Raw genomic sequence first — 9223 nt, 5'->3', positions numbered from 1 at the left:
TTAGGAAGGGAATGGTGAATAAAAAGAGAATGTCATAATGTCTCTGTATCACTCCTTGGTGAGACTGCACTATGAGTAGGGGTGTGCATTCATTTCCTACATATTTGTAATCCGCAACGTATAGGGCCATATTCATTGTATTCGTGGGGAAGCGAAACGTATCGCGATTCCCCACAAATACAACGAATCTTCGCCGAATTATTCGGCCATCTAAATGAGCCAATTTAAACAACCCCCCCCTCCTGCCCCCCCCCCAAGACTTACCAATACTCCCTGGTGGTCCAGCGGGGGGTCCGGGAGCCATCTCCTGCACTCACACCCTCGGCTGCCGATACATACATGCGTTAATTCTTAATCATTTCCCAGCTAAAATTGAATTAAGTACAAACCCCCCCCCCCTCCCAAGACTTATCAAAACTCCCTGGTGGTCCAGCGGGAGGTCCAGGAGCCATCTCCTGCACTCACACCCTCGGCTGCCTGTATTCAAAATGGCACCGATAGCCTTTGACCTACTATGTCACAGGGGCTACCGGTGCCATTGTTCAGCCCCTGTCACATGGTAGGAGCAATGGATGGCCAGCGCCATCTTGTGCTCCTACCATGTGACAGGGGCTGACCAATGGCACCGGTAGCCCCAGTGACATAGTAGGTCAAAGGCTATCGGCAGCATTTTGAATACTTGCAGCCGAGGGTGTGAGTACAGGAGATGGCTCCTGGACACCCCGCTGGACCACCAGAGAGTTTTGATAAGTCTTGGGGGGGGGGGGGGGAGTCGGGAGGGTGGGGGGTTGTACTTAATTCAATTTTAGCTAGGAAATGAATAAGAATTAACACATGTATGTATCGGGGGGCCCCCTTGGTGAATGCAACGTATCTGCCCCCCAATAAATATGAATCCCGAATGCAACATCCCTCTGCACATCCCTAACCATGAGTACTGTGTTCAGTACTGGTTGCCGCAGCTCCAAAAAAATATTGATGCACTGGAGAAGGAACAGAGAAGGGCAACCAAAATCATCAAGGTGTTGGAACACCTCCCCTATGAGGAAAGGCTTAAGATTAGGGTTGTTCAGCTTGGCTGAAGGGGGATGTGATGGAGGTCTGTAAAATCATGAGAGGACAAGAATGGGTCAATGTACATTGGTTGTTTACTCTTTTAGATAATACAAGGACTAAAGGGCACACCATGAAGTTAGCAAGTAGCACAATTAAAACAAATCAAAGACAATTAATTTTCACTCAATGCATAATTAAGCTCTGGAAGTTGTTGCCAAAGGATATGGGTAAGGCAGTTAGCTTATCTGGGTTTAAAAAAGGTTTGGACAAGTTTCTGGAGGAAAAGTCCATGAACTGCTAATAGACATGTTGACTTAAGAAATAGCCACTGCTTATTAGGGATGTGCATTCATTTTCAACGAAATAGACAATGGCAATGAAATTGTCTATTTCTTCCTGTTTCAGGAGCACCACTAAATGAAAAACAAATGATGAGCACTAACTATAGTTTTCATATTTACAGACTAACTAGATGTTAGTGAGCATTAAGTCCCGTTAGGACTGACAAAACAGCAAGGAAGGCTGCTTAATAAAGCCGTGAGAGCAGAAATACGCAATAAGCAGCCAAATGTCCAAATATTTGAAAATTTAATGTGTAGAATCAAAATATGCAATGAGCCCGACTCCACTGCGATCTATTCAGAATACAGTGATTTGTACCGCTGAGATCCGGAGCATTTAACCCGTTTAAAGTGGTGCTGAACATCGTGTCGGTTTCTGAATGTTGTACCTTTTACAGGTTATACTTACAACTCTTTGATGAAGATTTAACATTTACATATGCAAATTCCCCTGATGCAGCCCTATTGAAAGAGGGCGAAACTCGGCTGGAGTCGGGCTCATTGCATATTTTGATTCTACACATTAAATTTTCAAATATTTGGACATTTGGCTGCTTATTGCGTATTTCTGCTCTTAAGTCCCGTTAGTGCACACTACCTAGTTATCCTAATTTTGGAGTTAGTGCGCACTAATAGTACAGAAACTAGAGGAATTAAAATTATGCATATCCTAAAGTGCCAGGGCCCCTTTCCTAAAATACAAAGGGATTGGCAAATTGTAAATACGCATTTGCATTACATACGTTTGCTGACTAGAACTTGATGCTATTATTACATCACTTGTTGTTCACACTTGTTACCAGGCACCGGCCATCCCCCCACAAACACCACCTTGCAACCTTGGCAACACAAACAAGTAATTAGGAATGCAGAACCATATCTCTAGCTAATGAACTGCTCCCCAATTGACAGTTTTAACTTATTGATAACATTTTGAGTTAGTGCGCACCAACTTGAGTTAGTGCACGCTAACATCCAGTTAGCATGCACTAAGTCCGTTAGTGTGCACTAACTAGTTTTCCTAATTTCAGAGTTAATGCGCACTAACGGGACCAAATGCGCCCTAACATCGTTAGTGCGCACTAAATTCCTTTAGAGCGCACTACCTCTGAAATTAGGGAAACTAGGTGGTGTGAAGTAAGTGAGTCTTAAATACCGATAGTACACACTAACTCTGAAATTAGGGAAACCTGAAATAAATACCTCCCGAACCATTTTAAAAACAAAATTTAACACATACAACCCGAAATGAAAATGAATCAGTGCACATCTCTGCTTATTACTAGCTTTAGTAGCATGGGATCTATTTAATGCTTGGATACATGCTAGGTACTTGTGTCCTGAATACAGGATGCTGGGCTTGATGGACCCTTGATCTGATCTATATGGCAACTTCTTATGTTCTTACCAGGGTGCTAGCCTTGTTGTTTCAGTTTAACTTTCTAATATTTTTCATGTGTGGAAAAGGAGTCATTGAGCAATGCACTGCACAGGACACATATATAGTGTGTATTGAGTGTGTGTGTGTTTGTGACAGACATTTCTGCACACAGCAGAGTGATACAATCATTGGTGGTACTGTATCAATAAATAAATTCCTTTGTAATATCTAAACCTCCAGTAGGCACTTCAAATTCCATCATGCCACTGAAAGTAAAAGGAAGAGGAAGGAATAGCAGCCTTGGCAAGGATAGAGGATTTGCTGCAGAGGCAGCCCAGCATAGTAGTAGGAGGAAGTACCATAGCAAATGGCTCAGTTCACTCACTTCTTTGACAACCTTATGCCCTACTGTGGGAGAAGCATGGATCAAAGACCCCTGTACATTAATCTGCTTTCCTACCTCTATATTTGATCATAACTCTTTCAGTAAATTGTTTCCTGCAGTTTTGAACCCACCTTTTAATTGTATAGTCTAGATTATATTTCCTTAATTTGTTTATGAATGTATAATAACAAACTTATAGAAGTCCATATATACTGTAAGTCATATACACTGATTCTCTCTTATCTCGAAGGCCTGTTCCTTTGTCATAAAAGAAAATGTTTGTTTAATAAAATGTGTTTTTCAGAAATCCATGCTGGTTGTATTTTACTCCTTTTTTATTATCTAGGTACTTACAAATTGAATGATTTTTTTGTCCAATTATCTTTCCAGGTGCTGAAGTCAGGATGACCTGATTAAAATTGTCATGCTCCTCTTTTTCCATTTCTAATCATTTGGAGGATAATTGCTATTGTCTCTGTGATAACATCCACCAATTTTTGGAATATGCTAAGATGCATGTTATCAAGGTCAGGCAATTTGAAAATAATTATATTATTAAGTATTCTTGTTCTTTTCTTATTCTAATTTTAGTTTCTACTCTATTGTTGCTTCTTATTACCCTTTTAGTCATTTACAAGATGCATCTTGTTTTATATCTTGGCTTTTCTCATTCTGATCCCACCATCTCACGCTGTATGCATCCCTTGCAATTTAAATTTGATTACTTGCCTTTCCAAATCTGATTTCAAGGTGAGTTACAGTCAGTATTTCCCTGCCTCAGATAGCTTGAAGCCTGAGTTTGTACCTGAGGCAATGGAAGGTGATGAGAGTAGCCTATGGTCACAAGGAGCATCAGTAGGAACAACAGGATTTGAATGCTGACTTCTCTGGCCCTTCGTTTGCTGCTCTATGAGGTAGGCTACACCTCTGCTCCCTTGTAAGTTGACATAGTTCCTATATTGTGTGAGATTCCTTTTGGAGTTTCAGGGCTTTGAAGTGCTACTAGTTTGAGGATGTTGTTTTTCTATTATTCATATCATGTATATCAGTGAAAGCAGTGACATCAGCTACTACTGGATACCGCTTTCACACCCTATATGAAAAACAAGAAATCCATTACAGAGAATCTTGAAGAAGTGTTTTAGCTTAATTGCCAGCATATAGCACTGTTTTAGGCATTAAAGCAAGTCATAATTTTCATCAGTGTCTATTTATGAATATGCAAGCACATATAATTATATCAAGAAATACCATTTTCTATAATACTCAATGTGAATTTGAGAAAATTGACTTTGAATTTATGAAGGGAGTAGCTTATTTCTTAGAATAGTTCATGATGAATTATAATCAACTGCATATGGAATAAAAGTACAAATAATTGTAACCCTTGTCTTGAAAGTGGTAGGTACTTTCAGGGCACAGAAACAAGAATTTACAAATTGGGACTGTCTCTCTCACCACATATCCCCTCCGGATGCTGGTACCCCAGAGGTGAGTCCTTTCTGTGTGTGTGTGTGTGTGTGTGTGTGCGTGCGTGCGTGTGTGTGTGAGCTATTGCTTGTGGCCCAGGCAGTGAGATGAATCCCTTATCCGTGTGCAGCTGTTTAGGATGGTGCTGATACTTGGCTGGGGCTAAGGAAGCAGGACACAGGTCTGGGTGTTCAAACAATAAAAGTTTACTTTCAAAAGTAATAACAGTCCATATGAAATAAATAACTTTACAGATGAGTGTCCTTTCCTCTCTGTGTATGTGCTCAGATTCCTGGGTGGCTCCTAACTCTCCTGAACTGAGAGTTACAATGTTCCAAGCTCTTGGGAGATCCTTTGCTGTGAGGGAAATACCCTTAGAGGTTTGCACAGTCCAGTAAACTTCAGACAACTACCCAGCCTGCGCCTGTGTCTCAGTGGGAAGATCCTGGGGAGGGTCTTCAAATCTGCTCTTCTTTCTCCTTTCTTGCTTTATTAGGCTTCACTGAAGGAAAGGTCTAGATTGACAAAGATCGGGCACACTGCCCAATCTCCAAATGACAGGAGGGGTGACAAAAAAACCTTCTCTCAACAAAAAGAGAAATGCTTTTTCTAAAATGTCCAAAACCTCCTAGGATTACACTGTCACTGCCGCTCTCCTCTGTTCTAGAAGGGTATGGCAGATTTTCGGGTGACCTCGTCTCTGGATCCGGAGAATAGCCTTTACCAGCAGCACCAGGCTGCATACCCAGCAAAATAATTCTCAAAGAAGAAAAAAGCCTGAAAAAGCCTCTTTGTCTAAATTGATTATATCCAACCTGGCAGGAAGTGCACAGGTAAGAGTAGCCTAAAAACAATAAAATAAACAAACAAAAAAAAAACAAAGTGAAGAATGTAGGCCTCACTACAAATCTCACTCTAAAAGAGCTACTCTCTTTACAAAATCTCAGTTCAAATGCCACCCAGTCTACTGCTCTAGCCCCTACTTATAGGCAAGGTCCATCCACTCAAACTGCCTCTAGTGGAGAGAGAAGCTGAAATGTGGGGTTCCTGCAAGATGATCTGTGGGCTGTTAGGGACTTCTAGTGGTCAACCCATAGGGTTGCCACATAATTGACTTCAAGTACAGTCAAAACTATTTTATCTGTAAATTTTACATTTTTAGTACAGAGTTGAAATGTTTCCTTTCTTTAACATGTCTTTCTGGTAGATTCACTGAAATAACAAACACCATAAATTATTTTTATCTTTGTGAGCAGTATTTCATACAAATGGTTCTTAAAACACTTCACATTCATACTTATAGATACTGTAATGTGTAATAGGGATGTGCATTTGGATGAAAAAAAATTTTGAAATTTGATCCATATGAGTCAATTTTCAGTTTGGTTCAAGTTATCTGAACTGAATGGATGCAAAACTCTGGTATCATTTTCTGCTCATTTGGTTCAGTCCCATTAAAATCTATGGGGAAAGCAGAGCCAGAAGGCTGCTGAATGGGAAAAAGACAAAGAAGGATATGGATTAATCATATTTCAGCACATTTTCAATCAGCCTGTCCCAGCTAACAGCTGAATGGATTGACTTTATCAAGTTATCAATTTTTTTTGAGTATCTAGTGATCATTTTGTTCATAGTATTTGAAGTGAGGAGTTTCAAAATTTCTGCTTTCTCTCTCTTAGCTCACTTCAAATTTTCAGAGATAAAACACAAGATTAGGGAAAAAGCTTTAGATTTAGAGGAGTTAGCAAGGTGTACTCTTACAGTCACTGTGTCCTAGCTGTCCTACTAGCAAAAAGAGAAACTTTAATCTCTCTGTCAGAGGGTTACAGTGTAACTGTAGATCAGCAGGGTAAAACTATACCTGTATAGCAGGCAGACAGAGTGCCAGCATCTGTGTGAAACATAAAGAAAGAGAGTTTCATTTTATCGCAGCGTGGCCATTGACTGATTGTGACAGGAGCAGGCTTGCTTTCTCTGTGTGAAAGAGTCAGCAGCACTGTGACTATGAGCTAATTCTTCTGTGTCTGATTTTTACACTAAGGGGGTCATTTTCAAAAGCGATCGCACGCGAAAAGGGACTTTTCACATGCAAAAAGTCCCTTTTTGTGTGCGATCACTAAATGGCGCGATGGCTTCCAGATTTCGCAGGCCCACCCCTGCTTAACCCTCCCCCCCCCCCGCCGGATTTTCTAAGGTCTGTGACCTTAGAAAATCCAGGCCTAAGTTCTTAATCTACACAGACAGCAGGCATCAACAGTTCACTGTGCTCTGTCTGGTCTGGTATCTGTGAGAGTCTATCCTAAGGTGTAGATTGATTAAGAACATAAGACTTTCCACATTGTGGAGACCAAGCTCCATAGAACCCAGCACCCCCTTTCTTCAGCAGTGGCCAATCTAGGTAGTAAGTACCTGGCAGATCCCATAAAGTAAATCTAATTCCCATTACTCACTTCTGTGGATAGCAATAGCTTTCTTTAGTCTACCTGACTAATAAGGTGCTATGGACTTTTTCTACAGGAACTTATCCAAATCTCTTGTAAACCCTGCTATGCTAGTCACCTTCATCACATCCTCTGGCAATGGATTCCACAGATTGATAGTGCACTGAGTGAAAAAGTACTTTCTATGATTGGTTTTGAATCTGATGGTTGTTAGTTTCATGGACTGTCCTCTTGTTTTAGCTTTTTTTGAAAGGGTAAATAACAGTCCTTTATTTATCCATTCAACCCCACTCAAGATCTTATTAACTTCTATCATGTTCCCTCTTAGCCATTTCTTTTCCAAGCTGAAGAGCCCTAGCCTGCATAGCCTTTCATCAGAGGAAAGAAGTTACATCAACTTTTTCATTTTGTGTCACCCTCTTCTGCGCTTTTTCTAGTTCTGCTATGTCTTTCTTGAGATGGTACTGCACACAGTACTCAAGGTGCGACCACGCCATGGCTCGATATGATTGCAACCCTAAAAGCCCCTACCCACTAGTGATCTGTTTTAAAAAATGTTATCAAGTCACTGGCATCAAGAGGGAAATGTGGCAATGGGAGAAGAGGGAAGGATATTTTCCTCCAGAGTCCTGGGGAAAGAATACCATAGGTGATGAGGAGATGCAGAAGATCATGAGGCCCCCCTGCTAAAATCAAGGGAGATTTTTTGTAAAAAGGGAGAACCCAGATAAAGAGACAGGCTTGGCTGAGGTGCTGGAACGGTTGCTGTTTGCTCACTTCTCCACTCGTACAATGGAACAGGGGCAGAAAAAGGCACATTCAGTGCAGGATGGAGGCAGCAGTGGAGATGAACTAGTAGGAGGGCAGTAGCCAAAAACAGCACAGCTCTCCCTGTTCCATTCTGACCAATGTCTATGGCATATATTGGCAAAAACTACCGATTCATGTTTCGATTGATTCACAATCTTCTTCAGGGGATTCACTTAAATATTCTTACAAGGCCAATATTCTCCAAACCCAGACGGCACAACCCGTCTCCTCCAACACCTTCAAAAAATGGCGCCACAGCCATATTCTCCAAACCCAGGGCTACCGTCTGGGTTTGGAGAATATTGGCCTTGTAAGAATATTTAAGTAAATCCCCTGAAGAAGATTGTGAATCAATCGAAACATGAATCATGTCAGGATGATTTTGAAATACAAAGTTTGAACTATATTTCAAGAGCCTTTTTGGACATATCTTACTAAGCGGCTAAGTATTCATTTTTCCAACATGTTTAAATGTGGGAATTTTAATGGGGTTGAGGTAGTTTAATGGTGGGAAGCATAGCACTTTTTCAAGAGTTCAGTTTTGAAAAAACTCTTTTTGGGTGGTTTAAATGATTGGTTAAAAATTGGATATAAAAAGTGTGTTTGAGAACATAAGAAAAACATAGCAATATGACAATAAATGATTAAATATAACTCATTGCTTTAGAGGCTGATCACGGCTTGTGGCCCATTGTGTGGCGAGAGGCTGCAGACTGAAATTACAAAGCGATCATTTATGATATTGTCATTTGCTTCTATATATAAAAAATGATTTTTATATAATTTAGGCGGTGGGACAGAATTATAGAATTGGATATTTGATCCTTTTTTCCTCTCTTTCTGGTGTGTGATATTGATTAGAGAGGGGTTTTTGCTTTTTCTATTTTGATAACTTAGAAATTAACCATCTAAATTAATGTTTGGGCATATATCTGACTAAATTCTAGCCAGCTAATAAGTCAGGGAGTTAGAATTTAGCCAGAGAAGATATGGGACATTCTGGGAGGATAACTAGGAGGTTGTTAGTCAGCTAAGTTAACCAGCTAACTCTGATAACCAGCTAAGTCTGGTCATGCCAAAGAGCTGTCCTAAATTTAGTCTAATATAGTTAGCTGGCTAACTTTACAATGTACCTCCAAAGTTAGCCAGATACGTTTTTCTTGCTGACTTTCCTATCCAGACTGTGTCTGAATATGGACCTCTAGATTGTTAGAATAAGATAGGAAATATAGCAAAGAGAACTTAATCATCAAATGTGCTGACCAATGGAACTGTCTGGACAAGACCTTGATCTGACTTTGGACTGGATGATCTTAAGTAACCAAAAGAAAATATACAA

The sequence above is a fragment of the Rhinatrema bivittatum genome, chromosome 2 (genome assembly GCF_901001135.1).
Source record: "Rhinatrema bivittatum chromosome 2, aRhiBiv1.1, whole genome shotgun sequence".
Lineage (NCBI taxonomy): Eukaryota > Metazoa > Chordata > Amphibia > Gymnophiona > Rhinatrematidae > Rhinatrema > Rhinatrema bivittatum.
The sequence above is the reverse complement of the archived record's forward strand: the minus strand, read 5'-3'. Positions refer to the sequence as shown.